Source organism: Myotis yumanensis, unplaced genomic scaffold (assembly GCF_028538775.1).
Source record: "Myotis yumanensis isolate MYYU_CA2020_CCGP unplaced genomic scaffold, mMyoYum1.0.hap1 SCAF_9, whole genome shotgun sequence".
NCBI lineage: Eukaryota > Metazoa > Chordata > Mammalia > Chiroptera > Vespertilionidae > Myotis > Myotis yumanensis.
The window spans coordinates 4,192,785-4,206,898 of NW_027223760.1; the positions used below are offsets into that span (position 1 = coordinate 4,192,785).

The 14,114-nt window shown below is 58.7% G+C and overlaps 1 protein-coding gene across 3 annotated transcripts in view; it reads left to right on the top strand.

The window, feature by feature from the left end:
* PRKAG2 (protein kinase AMP-activated non-catalytic subunit gamma 2) overlaps positions 1–14,114 on the top strand; it is a 222,088-nt gene that overhangs the window by 48,689 nt on the left and 159,285 nt on the right. The gene's annotated exons all lie outside the window — the stretch shown is intronic.

The window sequence follows — 14,114 nt, forward strand, 5'->3', positions numbered from 1 at the left end:
GGAGGCGCCTGACCCATACGGAGTCACGGGCTCCTGCGGAGGAGGGCCAGCTAGAAAGTGTACTTGTTGCTTTCAACTTACGGCAACGCATTGAAGAAATGGGCGGGGGGGGGGGGGGGGGGGGGGCGCAAGGAGCGGGAGGAGAGGTGGTGGGAGAGGGCCTCACCGCATGTCTGAGCCAAGGCTTGTCTGTCCTCTGATGGCAGCTGGAGGGTGGGGGCTGAGACCAGGAGCCTGAACTGTTGACGAGTCTGGACAGGGCTGGACTCAGAGGCTGCGGGCTCTGCCTCACTTCTGCTGACACGGAGTGAGACACATAGTTTTGGTTGGCGGGGGGGTGGGGGGCTCCAATCCCTTCATAAGCGAAGAGGACTTCAGCTGGGAGTGCGTGGTTGCTGGTATTTGAGACCTGGCGACTGGGAAGCACCCCGGGAGGGAGGGAGGGGATTATAATAGAAGAATGAGGCCTGATGTGCTTCTGAACTCTCCGTCCGGGTGGGGAGGTGGAGAAAGAGGACATTAGACGGTGCAAGACTCCTGGGCCAGGAGAGCGCCAAGTGCTAGACGGTGGCAGGTTCTCAGGGTGACTGGTGACTTCAACAGTTGGGAGAAGGCTCCTTGGAGGGGCAGGGGCTCCCCAGGCACCCCCTGCACCCGAGGAACACAGTCAGGATGGTGCTGCCAGCAGGCTGACCTCTGAGGGCAGAGGAGACCCCAAAACATAAATGGGGGGGCTTTCAGGTGCTGTGAGGTGGGCTAGGTAAGAGAAGTGTGAGCGCGGGGGGGAGGGGGGGGGCGCAGTGTGGGTTCAGCCCATGAAGCTTCCCCGGACTGTGAGAAGCAAATGCAGCGACACTGACCAGCGCCCTGGGCTCTGCGCCTCCGGCCAGGCTGCCCTCTGACTCACAACAGCCTGGCTTGCTCACGGACCCAGCGAGGCAGGCAGCACGGCCACTTGGGTCCAGGGCTTCTCGCCTTTCCAGCTGCTTCCCCAGTTTGCCTGGGCATTTCCCAGGGCTAGGTAAACCTAAGGTGGGGTTTTGGTGTTTTTTCAGCCCAACATTAGGCCTATGAGACAGGTGCAAACTCCTTTTTATAGAAGAGGAAACTGAAGGTTAAATTCATTCAGCAAAGATCACTGGTCATCTAGGCTATTGAAGGCACGCATGTTCTTGCCTTTCTTGAAGTCACAGGCTGGAGTGGGAAGAGAAGCGTGGGGTGGGGGCCCGGGAGGGGACAGACCGAGGTCCGTGGGGTGGATCCCAGGCCGGCACTGAAACCGACTCTTGAACAAGCTCTTGAGACTCGCCATCCAAGACCAGTAAGACTCTTGGTCTTGACCTCATCGACCTGTGTTGCTGGATATCAGGGACCCATTGCCGTGGAGGCCCTAATTTGGGGTTCTCATGTCAGCTCTGCTGTTAACCGATGGAATCCTTCTTGGATTTTCCAACCCCCTCACTGCTCACCTTCAAACTATGGGCCTTTTTCTTCCTTTGAAAGCATCTCAGCCTCTCTTCCTGTGAGATGCCGACGTAGACCAGTCCCGCTCCATCCCTTCCTGCATCCCCTCAAACGCAGCCTGTAGGCTGACGCAGGTCTGCACCTCTGCCTTTTGCTTATGCATTATTTTCTCTTAGGTTACGTGCAGCTAGTTCTGTAGGTTGATTCCGTGATAACTCCCATGGCCAGCCAGGGTTTTCGTTTTTAGGGGAGTTTGTCTCCCTGTCACCTCTTGGACTGCTCTCAGCTATTTGTGTTTTGGTAACTATTTACTATGTATTAGGCGGCATATTTGACATTTTCATGGACGTTAATGATTTTTCGTTCCCATGACAACCCTGTGAGGTTTGCCTCATTTTACACTTGAGGAAATCGAGGCTCTGAGAACTTGAATCACTTACCAGGAAATTACAAACTAGGGTTCCAGTTCAGGCTCTGAGTTTGTCGCCCCTCCCCCTGCACGTATGGGCGTGTGACGAATGTCTGCCGGTGAAAACTGGCTCTCCAGCTGTCATCACGGCATGTGGCTTAGCAAGACTCCTAGGCAGGACCTACAAGCTGTGGCTTCTTGAGGCTCTACGCCTCCCCACCCCTCCGGCCCCGTGGTCTCAGCATCCTGACCCCTGGGGTGGACAGCGCGCACCCAGGAATCCCGCAGGCTCCCCAGCAAACCTTTTGTCTGCCTGGGAGAACCCTCTCCCATGAGCATGGCTTAAGCCCTAGAGCCCTAAAGTGGTTTAATGACAGACTGCAGGGCGCTAACCTCAGTTACTAAAATCTAAGTTATGAGAAGAGTATGATCCAGTCGTCAGGTGCCCAGGAAGCCAGTGAGGTTCCCCGTAGCCCCAGAGCCCTTCAGCCCCGGGCTTGGGGCCTGGACTTGAGTTGGAGTCCATGAACTTTTACCACCTGGGGACCATGGGCAAATGATCTCATCTTTCTGAGCCTGAAATTTCGCCTAAAGATGGGGATCACAGTGAGGCCTCACGGGTTGGGGTGAAGGCCAGTGGACCCAGGGCCAGTTCCCAGCACATAATAGATGCTCATACACAGGGCCTTCCCTTTGGGTGAGCGGTCAGTGGGTGGAGTGCCCAGCTGAGGCCGGAGAGCGCCTCTCAGGGCAGTGCTCGACCTGCCTGTTCTCTGATGGGATTCTCTGGGTGGTATCACTTTGATTGTTGGTCAGGAAATGGAAGCAGGAGGGCGTTGGGTTCTGTGGGGTTCATATAGTTTCCTTGCTGCTCGTTCCCTCTCTGTCCTTGGTGCCGGTCACGTCTGGGCCCGCCCTGCGGCCCGCCTACCCCGTGGGCACAGCCTGCTCTCTCTGGTGGGCTGTCTGTTGTCTCAGGGTGGCTCCCTGCTGAGGTGTCTCCTGGGTCGCAGTGGCCTGTTTGTGTTATCTTCCATGAACCGCAAACCCTGTCCTGGTTTCCTCTGGCACCTCCACCCCGAGACGCAGCACAGGGGAGGCAGGGAGAGAGGAGAAGCCACGCCAGACTTGGGTTCTGTTTTGATTTTACTTTGCGGCGAGCTGTGTGGTGGCATCGTACTGTTTAGTGTCTGCTTTGAAGGGAGTCTGCCATCTGCCTGGTAATAATGGCTTCAGCTCGTTAGTCACCCATGAGTTAGAGCTCCGCTGTGCAGACTCAGTAAATAGAGCAGACACCGCGGGGCCGGAGCCCAGCCAGCCCAGCGTCTGCGGGCTGCGCCGCGGTGACCCTACGGCCCAGTGGCTGCCAACTTGGTGGGGGTTCCACGCAGCCCTGGGTGCGGGGGCAGCGAGCCGTGGAGTGGGGTCCGAGTTCTCTCCTCGCCTGGACCCTCCTTCCTGTGGGTGCGGGGCTCTGCGGTTTGGAGCTCCTCACACAGGGTGTCACGGCTCCTTGGAGGGAGAACCAGCTGCGGAATCAGGAGCGAAGGACAGATAAGATGACGCCGAGCCTCAGAAGACTTGGTGTGGCCTTTCCGTCTCTCATAACCCAAACAGCTCATGTTTGCTGACCTCACACGCAGACATGGTCCTTGGCCTGCGAGCTGCATCAGCTAAGTCACGTTTTCATGACGGCGGGGTTTGGGGTGTAAAATTGGGGCTGACACGGGTGAGCATTTGGGGTGTTCCTAGACCTCCAAGGCAAAGGGTGACCTGTGTTCAGGAAAAGGTTGTGAGGACAGACATCGCGTGACCCTCAGCGTAGGGACAGGTGCATAGCCCCCGAGGACCAGGGCCAACGAGCAGAGTCTTCCATGAACTGTATTGGACATGAGACGTCCTCTCTTGGGAAGGAAAAGGGTGACAAGACTCGAGGTAAAATGGGTCAAGGCAAAGGCTCCTCGGGACGATGGCCGCCACCCTGCGACACGGCGCTGTGCTCCGCATGGTTGGGGTGGAGGCTCGCGCTGCGTATCCCGCTGGGAGCCCTGTGACGACAGCATGAGAAATACTTCCACCAAGAAGGGTCGGGAGGGTGACTGTTACCCAGAATTCAAGCCACCTGCACCCTTCTCTGTCCAGCCTGGGCAGGAAAGCAGTGTTTCTACCAAGGCTGGTTCTCTGGATAATGCCCCCACCCCCCCGCCCCGCCCCCGCCAGGAGTACCGGGCAGCTCAGCCACCAGGTCAGAGTCAGGAGTGAGGGAAGGTGGCTGGATGTGTCCTTGGAGGAGTGAGCAGGAATGAGATGCTTCAAAGATGAGAGGGAGGACAAAGCTTCTGGTAGCAGATGCTGGGGAGCCTGGCACAGCCCCTCCACACGGGCAGGGCGGCACCCCTCCTTTTGAGGGAGGCTGGTGAGACTCCTGCCAGGGCTTCCTGGTGACCCTGCTGCTGGTTCTGGGCTGACCTGGGGCCGGAAGGGGGCATGGGGCTGTGCTGGGGATTCTTCTCAGACTTTCCGCTCAGATGTGCAGAGCCCTCTGCCCCCACCCCCGTGGGATTTGCCCTTCACGTTAGGCCAGGACCCAGCCAGGCTTTTACACAGACCTGCCAGGTCTGGCTGGGAGCTGGTGGCAGGCATCTGTCACCGCCCACTCCTTCTGAGTCATCCACACTTATCTTCCCAAATCGCAGAGCCTTGAAATCCAACACAACTCCAGGGGGACACTGGAAAGGAGGGGGGCCCTGGAGGGAGGAGGGGCACGTTCCAATCAGGCCTGGGGGTGGGGAAGGGGCTTTGAGTGCCTGGCTTGGGGGCCTGGGAACCCCTGTTCTAGGCCCCTTGGGATTGTGTCAGGACACCCCTCCAGGCCTTGCCGACCCCTGGTGATCTCACCCGTGGCCACCTGGTGGCTTCCCCAGGGGGACGTCTTCTCCTGCGGCAGAGAGGGCGCTAGGACCATCTATGCAAGAGCTCCACCCACTCCCCAGCGGGCGGTGCTTCCGGAGGCTGCAGAGCCTGGGGGCAGAGGGAGGCCTTCCTGCTCCTTTTCCTTCCCAGATCCGGCCTGGCAGATGGAAGTGGGAAGGGAACACTTCAGCCAGGGGACAGGGCCCGCGTGGCCACCTCATGGCCCGGAACCTCCTGGCCCCGCCCTCACCCTCTGAACCACAACCTCCTGGGTCTTAGAGGCTCAGGACCGGCTCTGCAGGACAGCAGATCTCAGAGCAGATTGGGTTGGAGTCAGCCTTCCCTCTCCTGCTCCTTTATCTAAGAAGAAGATTCCAGACCTTCCTGCCCAAGGTCCAACTAGGCACTGGGTCTAGCAGTTTCTCCCAGATCAGCTTCTATAATTTCACTCACGGAGAGAGATAAGGAAGTCATTGTACAATTGCAAAAAAATGAAATAAAATAAATCCCAAGAGTATTTTTCAATCATCCCAATGGCCTCGTTCCCCAGGGTGCTGACTGGGAGCTGCCAGCTGCCGTGTCTGCAATGCTAACGTCCTAAAACGAGGCGCTCCAGCCTTCGCTCACAGGAATGAACCCGCAGCGCCCAGTCTCTGGCCCCGGGGGTTCTAGGGTCTCGGGAGCTCCACTTTGATGAACCTCGGAACACGAGGAGTGAGGGTGTCGGGCTGGGATGACCTGGCTGCGGTCACAGCCTTCATCACGTGTAAACGGCCACCGTGTTCCTGGCACCCAGCGGTCCCTGCACTCCCTGCGTGGCTGGAGGGAGCAGGTGGCTTATAGGGAGGTGGTGGCACCCGTGGCCGTAGCCCAGGAGGGCCACTGGGCCTGTCCTTCCCCACTCCGAGGACCCTTCCTGAGGTCGAGGGTCCCCCCTTTGGTGCCCCCCAAACTGGCCTTCTCCAAGCACATTTCTGCCAGAGCATCTCCACCCATCGGATTTCTCTCCTCTAACTCCTCTCTCACAGGCCAGCAGGGTTCTCTTCTGCGATGAGCGAACCAGTCCTTGGCTGATCAGAGAAGGGGTGGTTTAACGAGTTCTCTCTCTTGGTTACCTTTTACACCCGACCTAGACCCGAGTGAGAGGCCTTGGGCGGGTTTGTGGCCTCTCACACTGTTGGGACTTACCTTTGGGAGATATTGGGCTTGCGGTGTCCAGCAGGTGAGTCTCTGCTGATGTGCAGTCACCGTGCCTGTAAACGGGGCTCTGGAAGGCGAAACGCCGGCCTTTCGGACCCAGGGAGGGGAAGGGGGACAAGCGTGCCCTGGCTGGTAGGTGTAGCAGGTATGTTGGCATGAAGGGGGCGATTGAAGGAGGAGAATTTTGCAAGAGAATAAAGTATAACTACTGCCCATAGCACAGCTGCTTCTGGGAAGTGCCATTTCACCCCATGGAAATGCATTCCGTGTCCCAGGATTAATAAGAGAGATGCTTGGTTTTCCCTTTCTCCCCTGTGGGTCGGGGATGGGTGATAGTGGACCGGTCACTTTGGGTCAGCTTTATTGAGACAGCGTTTTCACACACAATGAAATCACCAATTTTAAGTATAAATTAGAGGGGCTGTGATCGATGTTCTCAGTCATGTGACCTCCACCGCAGTCATGATACAGAATGTGCCCCTCACCCCAAAAGTCCCTGCTCCCCTCCCCCCATACCCTCCACCTTGGACCAGTCTCCCCGTGAACACCTGTATCCAGCACAATTCCAGGCACGTGGAGGCTGCTGACAGACGTTGAGGTGAATAATATGTCAGTGGCCCTAACAATGTTAAAGTCCTCCCCCAGGTCTCCTTCTGTCCCCCCCATTCACCCTAGCAAGCACTTGTTAGCAGATAATGTCTGCGTTTAGTCATTCCCGAAACCAGCCTCAGTAAGGAGTGTTCCCAGAGTTGACGGCTTTCCATCTAAAAGCAGAGACGCGCCGACCTGGTGGCTTATGCCGTCTTGGGCAAGACCGAAAACCCTCAACAACGCTGAAAACTCGCCCTGCCGCCTCGGCCAGACGCCACCAACCTCATCGCCTGCCTCTTTTGCTTGTTGGTTAGATTTTCAGCAAGAAGTGAGGGGTCTGCTTGAGCAATCTCGGAGCTGACCAGGAGAACATCCCCAAGGCTCTCGGGGCAGGGACTTTTCTCTGTCCCTAACTCGTCACCAAAGATTCCAAGTCCCTTCACCCAGCCTCCCTCTCCCCTGTAAGTCTGGGCTGGATCTCTGCAGACACCAGGGCGTGGTTGACTCTGCCCCTTCCCTGCACCGCTCTCTTGGGGTTTGTCACGAATTTTCAGTTAGGTGACAGCTGAGGTCAGAGTTTCCAAGGCTTCTCCATCCTGCATCCTGTGCCTGGGATGGCCTCCTGTCCACGTGGCTGGCCCCACCATGGCATGGCGGTCTCAGGGTGGTGAGATTTTTAACTTGGCACTGGTTTCCCCAGGGAAGATGCCAGAAGATTCTGGGGGATTCTTCAACGCTCCTTATCGCCAACTCGGAAGTCACCTGTTGTCATTCTGCTGTGTTTGTGTGGATGACAACAGCCCAGATGTGAGGGATGGAAGAATAGACTCAACTTTGCTGTGGGGAACAGCTCGTGCACACGGAGGGGAGACGTGAACGAGGGGTGGCGTCGTGTGGCCAGTGCCGCGTAGCCAATATGCAAGCCGCGCTTTGAGCCACCTCACCTGGGCTTGAGGGCTCCGGCCATGAGCTGTGGTGAGGAGCTTGGGGTGGGATAGACACACCCTACAACCAGTTTCCTGGGGCACTGGCGCTAGTCTATTCTGTTAACAACAACAACAAGCCCGTTTTGGCTGAATTGATATCATCACTGGTGTCCTGACTGCGGTCAGAGAAACACTGTCCCACGTGGTACCAACTCCTGTGCTTTGTGTGCGAGGCTCAGCCGCAGTCAAATAAGAGACCTACCTAACAGGCCACTCAGGTGCCGTTTCTCACGGACCCGGCAGAAGTCCTCAAGTCTCCGGTGGCATCGGCGGGGAGGCTGTGGGGACCAGACCCTCTCCCACCACAGGCAGGAGGGCAGAGCCTCCCCGTCTGACCCGCGGGTCCCTGTGCGCCTGCATCCTGCCCTGCACCGTGCTCATCACCGACTTACGGGGGGCTCTTCCTCCCTCTCTTTCCGGTGTCTGCGACATACTCCTCTACGGGACCCTCGGGCTTCCCCAGGCCCCAGCGGCTGCCATGCGCACGCTGTCTGTCCTTCATTCCTCCGGCTGCCGGGCGTCTCAGGAGCCGTGGCTGCTCGGAGGGCGAGGCAGGCGTGACTTCTGCCAGATGCGGTCACCTGGCCTCCTGCGGGCTGACCTGTGGGGTCGGCTCCCTCTCCTTTACAGGGACCTCCCCAAGGACCTGTTGGTCTCCCCGGCCCGTTTGGAAGGTCAGCTCCCACGGTGGTCCCGGGGGGTCAGAGTTCACTCCCTCTGGGTGCAAGGACTTGGGACCTGGAGCCCCATATTTTTGCGACTCGAGGGAGGTGTCCCCAGGACCTTGAAGGTGCGAAGGGCAGAGATATGTAGTCAGAGGCTCCAGGACGCATGGTGACCAAGAGTGAAAACAAAGCGGGAGGTACCAAGGGACGGGCAACGCCAAGGGGCCCCGCGGGACCTGGCCCCGAACCTTCTGGGCGTTTTCAGCGAAAAATAAAGACCCCATGAGGGAGTAGATGAAAAATGCTGCGGGCTGGCTCAGGGAGGCGCTTCTTCCTAGCCCCATCGGGCCACAAAGGGACATGCTGGCCTGGGACATGTCCTGCCCTGAGGGCCTCTCAGCGCCCAGGGCCTCCTAAGAGGCTGCTGGCTTTTTTGTTTTGTTTTGTTAATCTCACCTGAGGACATTTTTGCATTGATTCTTAGAGAGAGCGGAGGGGAGAGGGAGAGAAACCTCGGTGTGAGAGAGACACATTGACTGGTTGCCTCCTGCACAGGCCCGACCAGGGCCGGAGATCAAGCCTGCAACCGAGGTATATGCCCTTGACCAGAATTGAACCCAGGACCCTTCAGTCCATGGGCCGACACTCTATCCACTGAGCCCAACCGGCCAGGGTGAGGCTGATGGCTTTTAACCCAATCCCTAGGGTGTGAGAAGCAGGCGTTTATTTTTCCTGCCTTGGAAAACAACCCTGTGTTTTGCCCCTGACCCCCCACGGTGGCAGCAGCTGACCCTGAAGTTTCTGCTGTCCTGGCTTCGGCCTCACGTGCAGCATCTTCCTTCCCTCCCCTCCTTATGTAACGAGCCCCTCTGGAACGGAAAGGGTTTGTTGGCAGCTAAAAAACAAACAGCAAAAACCTAGCAAATTCCTTGTCTGGATTCATTGGTGCCATGGTTTGTGGCCTCGAGTCCCCGCTGGCCCGGGGATTTGTCTACTGCCCCAGACATTCTGAGGCTGCCTGGGGACCATGGCCCACACCGACTTCCATCTGGAGCGTGGAGGCCACAGCCTCGATGCAGGATCCACACCCGCTGCTGAGCCTGAGAGAGGGGCCTGGTTCTCAGACCGCCCCCGGCCCTCTTGCTGCCTCATGCGGTGAGCGGCACTTGGCTCATTTCTCTTCTCTGCCTGGAGGCTGGGCCGGGCCTTAGACAAGACCCCCTTGGCTCAGGACCCTGCATCTGGGCTTGGGCGATGCAGCCGTTCCGCTGTCTTGGAGCCCCGGACATGGGCTAAGTGACCGCCCAGGTGGAGCGATGGCCACAGGCCCCTCAGGAGCTTCAGGCAGGCCCTGCAGCTACATTGCAGGCTCCCAGTGCATCCCATTTCTTCCCGAGAACTGATTTCCCACCTGGGGCTGCCCGAGCCTGGGCCTTGCCCTGGAAAGGGCGAAGTGAGCAGGTACCATCTCCTGGCCCTGCTGGTCTCCACGCACCTGTGGCCCGCTCTGCGGAGCGCCCGCCCGTCTTCAGTCGGGCAGGATACTGAGCTGACTGTGAGTGACTTACTCCCAAGGGTTCTCGGAGCAGCTGCTCACCTACTAGCCATGGCCACGGGCATGGAGGATTCTGGGAAGTAACAAGTTCACACAGGCCAACAGATGACAAAGAAGGGAGATGTGGGCTAAGAACTGTCTCGCTGGGAGGGAAGAAGCAAAGATGCCAACAGAACGTAAATGAGAGGACAGCCTCCTCTGATACTTAAGACTGACACTCTCCTGTGCCCAGCACAGCCGACCCGTGCCAGGGCCTCCATCTGCACTGTGACTCTAAGACGGCTGTCACCATCTTTCGTCATGGAAACGTACTGGAAAGTCAAAACCAGCTGGAAAGAGCATGGTGGGCTAGAATCGGGCGAGAACTTGCAAGACCAGGATTTGGCCTGGCTGGGTCATGGCTCTGCCATGTGGCTCTGACCACCTCACCTGAATCTCCCTGGACATCCGTTACTCCAGTTCCCCCACCCGGAAAGATTTCTGAGCTCTTCCCACTGTGGCAGCTGTATTTCCCTGGGTCTAGGCGTCAGGAGACGGGCAGGGGCCGGGGGGAAGAGGTCAGGTGGGTACAGGTGCTGACAGACAGTCTCTGAAGGGCTCTGGGTGGGTGGTTCCCCCAAGGGCACAGCTGCTGTTCTGGGTGTAGCGGTGGCCCGGGGCTGTGGGGTTGGCAGGAACAGCAGTGCCCACCGCGTAAAGGACCAGGGGAGCGACAGACGGGCTGGGTGTCCGGGGAGGAAGGAAGGAATTGCCCACCTCCCCCTGACAATGCAGAGATGGCATTTTCTGTCCCTTTACTCCCTGCATATTTCTGGGCACAGAGTACAAAGAGCAGTCAGAGGGCTCAGCCCGGACAGAGGAAACAGATGGGGCTCATCATTGTCTCCTCCCAGGACCTCGGAGGACAGAGGGTCGCTCATCTCCAAGGTCACCTGCTCCGCTGCAGAGCTCATCCGGTGCCCATGGCTGTGACTGCTGTGTCCACAGCGCAGGAAGGCGACATGTTACTCTATGTCCGCATGTGTGGGTGCCCATCACCGAAACAGAAACTCCGCCAAATGCGAGGCCTCCTGTGTGGTCCTCATTCCTACTCCTCTGTGGAACCCGCGCAGTCCTAACTCCCTGGCGGGCGGGCTGTTCGTTTGAAACCTGCGGCCACGTGCAGCTGGAGCAGCCAGCTCACTGCAGGATGGAAGCGAGGGGACGACAGGCCGAGGCCCTGGTGTTCGTTATGCGTCGTGTGCGAAGCCCTGGCGCACTTTCCGAGTCCTTGGCGTCTCTGCTTCCTCTGAACCCTCGTACGTGTCCGTCTATCCCATGCCGGCACAGAGTGGGGCTGCGGGACCCAGCAGGAGGGAAGGCAGACCCCTCGGGCACCTGTAGCAAGTGTTAGGGAAGAACCTTTCGCTACATGGTTTTATAAATGTGGACATTTGATATTCTGATATTCTGAGCTGAAAACCACTGGGGACCCCAGCTCCTGGGCCAAGTCCAGAGCCACCTTGGGTATGTGCTTAGGCGCCAGAGGAGGGGTCGAAGCCCTGACCCACGCAGACCCCCTGCATGGAGGAAGGTGTGCCAGAGCCCACCAACAGCCCCGAGACATTGTACAAATGTTCACTCGGTGCCAATTTTATTCTAATGTGTGGTGTCCCTCCTGCAGTTTGTCTTCAAACACAGACCGAAACCCACGTGATTTTTCCCCCTGTGGTGCCAACACTGCCTGTGGGGCTCTGGGCAGGGCCGATGGGGAGGCCGGCCATCTGGGGCCTCAGGTCTGACCGAGGCCATCGGGGTTCATGGGACAGACCACAGAGGCGTCAACACCAAGGCTACCACAGTCTCGTTAGTGGTTTGGCATTTTCTTTGTGGGTAAATATACCTTCTCCCGAGACCCAGAGCTGGTCCTTTCAGACCCTGTGGTAACATGAGGTTTGTCTTAGTAAAATCACAGAACGTCAGGGCTGCAAACAGTCCTGGGAAGGAAGGCCCACCTCCTCTCAGGGCCGGCTCGCGGGTTCCGTCCGTCCCTGCCCTGAGAAGGCCCGAGTGACCACGACATCCCAGTCAGCGTCATTCCCTTATCGCCGGTCCCGCTCTTGGCCGCACTCGGAGCCGTCACCAGTCATTCATGCGTCAGGACGCACGAGCTCATTAGCGCCTTTGCCAGGATCCGTTAGTTCAGGGGAAAGAGCATCCGTCACCGGAGTCCCTGCCATGTGCGCGGGACTGGGGAGCGCGTCCCTCAGGTGCACGACAGGCCTTGCTGGTATGTGGGGGGGGGGGGGGGGCGGGGGGGGCTCACTTCTAACAGCTGATCCACGTCTGGCGGAAACTCACACTTACCCGACGGTGACATCACAGTGTCGCCTCCGCTTCCAGGTGAGCTCAGGGGGAGGCTGCAGGGTGAGCGTGGGACTTTTCTAAACCTGCTGGTCTGTCCTTCCGCGCGGTGAGAATGGGCCTGTCGGAACTGTTTCCTGTTTGTCACTCACGTGGCAGGATGCACAGCCTCTCTCATTCGTCTCCGTCCTCCCGTCCACCTGTTTCCTTTGGGCATTTCTTGCAGCGCCTGGCAAAGCGAAGGTCCCGCTCTGTGTACAGACTCCTGGTGCCTGAGTGCGCCCACTCACCTTCGGGGGACAGCATCCCGGCTCTCATCGACCCAGCAGGGCTTGACGGGGGACCTGAGGCTGCACCCCCAGCCTTGCAGGGACCCCACCGGTGCACAATCCACGCACCAGGCCTCTGGTATAAATATGTTTCTAAATAGTACATATACCAAGGGATTTAAGTGGCAAGGCCTCACTGACAGGCCAGGCCATCAGGTGGGAAAGTGGCGGGAGCTGAGCTGGCGTCTGAGGCAGAGTTTCTTCTGCTTTTGGAAACCTCCACTTCACTGTATGGCCTCCGCCGATGGGTGAAGCCAACTCAATGGAGGGGAATCTGCGTACGGAAAGGCACGGTCGTCGATGCTAGCCTCGCCCACAGACACCATCACAGCGGCCTCCAGATTCAAGCTTGATTCAACCACCGGTGCGGTGGCCTGGCCGAGTGCACACATAATTGGACGCCAGAGACTCAATGGTTGCACTGGTCAGGGGAGCCCAGCGCTCCCTATTCTGTGACATCTCCCTCCTCCCGTCACCTGATGTGGCCTAAATCCCACCTGCTGAAGGAGCGGGGGAGGCCTCTGTGGGTGGCCTGTGGGGAGAGGCTGCAGTAGACCCTGCAGCTCGGCTCCTCCCCTGTGTCTTCTGAGGCCCCTCCAGGCACCTGCCTCCCTCCGGCTGTGAGCTGATCCAAGCCCTCTGTCACCTCCTCTCAACATGCCCCTTACACTCCCTGCTTCCAGGAGGAACTCGGGCCGGAAGAAGGCAAGACGCCGATTCAGGTTCCTAATCGTGGAGGTTAGCAGAGGCTGAGCTCAGCCTGGCCTGCAACTTTTGCCTTCAAGGGTCACTTCGGGGCCTGAGTGAGGAGGGGCCTGGGAGAGCCTGCATGGCATCCTCAGCTGTAAACCGGGGCCATGGGCCCTTCGGAGGTGGCGTGTGGATCCGCTCCACAGGCTGCCCACAGGCAGGCAGGCCAGCTGCCTTGTCACGAGAGGCAGAGGCGTCTCCAGAGCACTTTGCCGTCCTCTAGGTTTCCCCGTGCGGGCCGCACAGCACCTGCCCTCGGCCGGGAAGGGGCAGAGCAGCCTGTCCATCCTCTAGGATACCCCATGCGGGCCGTGCAGCACCGCTTAGCCGGGAAGGGGCAGAGCAGCCTGTCCATCCTCTAGGTTTCCCCGTGTGGGCCGCGCAGCACCTGCCCTCAGCCGGGAAGGGGCAGAGCAGCCTGTCCATCCTCTAGGTTTCCCCGTGCGGGCCGCGCAGCACCTGCCCTCGGCTGGAAAGGGGCAGAGGCAGCTCTGATGCTCAGGAGCGGTGGTGCATGTCTCTGCAGCCTTTGCAGCTGGATTTCAGCAGGAGTCGGGTGACCAGGGCTCAGGGCAGTGTCCTGGGTGACACCCTGTGCCCCTCTCCCCCGTAGCCTTGATTGGTGGGAGTGTCCTCGGTGGGTGGCCTTCCTGGTCCCCAGGTGCGAGGACTCTCGCTGGAAGGGCCTTGGTTTGTGTCATCTGATGTGGTTTTCACAACCTCCCCCGACGACACCGAAGGCACCGTGGACTCATTTACCAGGGCAGGTCCTTGGAGGCTCAGATGACTTGCTACACACAAGAGAGCGGAGGGGACGTGGAGGCCCGGAACCACTCTGATCTAGGAATCTGTAGCCACGAGGTTTGAGAGAAGTTTACTGTCTGGTGCTATTGAGCCAGCGGAGCCCCT